The following is a 1116-nucleotide window of genomic DNA, read 5'->3' as shown; positions in this document are numbered from 1 at the left end:
AAGAAAGGAGGGAAGGAAGGAAAAAAGGAAGGAAGGAAGAAGGAAGGAAGGAAGAAGGAAGGAAGGAAGGAAGGAAGGAAGGAAGGAAGGAAGGAAGGAAGGAAGGAAGGAAAGGTTTTGAACTCTTCATTCAAGGGCGTGTTTGAACGGTGGCAATTCAAGATATGTAATAAAGTCCAGTTTCATCCCTGAGAATAATGATGGCATCCTTCCTTGAAGAGGTTTAACTGGAAGAAACTTGTACACTTTCCATCCTCAAAAGCCTGTGCTAAAAGTATTTACAGCTAAGATTTTTACTAATTAGAAACAACTTTATCATGAAGAAACGTTCTCTAAAAGCCTTGTTTTTTGTTTTTTGTTTTTGTTTTCTTGCAGGTAAAAGAAAGGACTTTATTAGTGGGGTGGGCAGGAGAGGGCACAACGAATCACAATTGCCACTACGGAATCACACACTATGAATTCCAACCTGGGGAAGGACAGCGAATAATTTAATCCAGACTCATATCCTCCTCTTCGTCTTTCTTGTCTTTCGTGTCACCCTCCTTCGGCTAGATTTGGCGTTATTCTGCATGGCTTTGGCAAATGCTTCTCCTTTGTTGGCCGCCTCCACAGCCTCTGCAGGAAGGCCAAACTGGCACATGAGGGGGCCGAGCTGTCCTGAGGCTAAGGCTGCACTGAACATACCCAGGGCCTGCTGGAACTGGGGTGAGGTCAATGTGTTCTGGATCTCATCTGCAGTCTGAGGCAGAGACTCCCCAGAGGGCAGGTAGGGTAGCAGGCACTCCTGAACGTCTGTGTTAGCGAGGATGGGTGCCATGATCTCTGGAGTCAGCACACTGGCCAGATCCACTTGCTGTCTGCCTCCGGCCCCGTGGGCACATTCATACAAACTCATGGAAACTGAACAGTCAACTACTGAACCACACCTGGGTCAAGGAAGAAATAAAGAAATTAAAGTCTTTCTTGAATTTAATGAAAACAAAGACACAACATACTCAAACCTATGGGACACAATGAAAGCAGTGCTAAGAGGAAAGTTCATAGCACTAAGTGCCCACTTAAAGAAAACGGAGAGAACACTCATTGGAGACTTAACAGCACACCTGAAAGCTCTGG

At 45.4% G+C, this 1116-nt stretch overlaps 1 pseudogene; it reads right to left on the bottom strand.

Moving 5' to 3' along the window:
- Positions 1–488: 488 nt before the first annotated feature.
- On the bottom strand, positions 489–895 carry LOC119809262 (annotated as a pseudogene).
- Positions 896–1116: the final 221 nt, after the last annotated feature.

This window comes from Arvicola amphibius, chromosome 3 (genome assembly GCF_903992535.2).
Source record: "Arvicola amphibius chromosome 3, mArvAmp1.2, whole genome shotgun sequence".
In the NCBI taxonomy this organism is placed as follows: Eukaryota; Metazoa; Chordata; class Mammalia; order Rodentia; family Cricetidae; genus Arvicola; species Arvicola amphibius.
The sequence above is the reverse complement of the archived record's forward strand: the minus strand, read 5'-3'. Positions and strand labels throughout refer to the sequence as shown.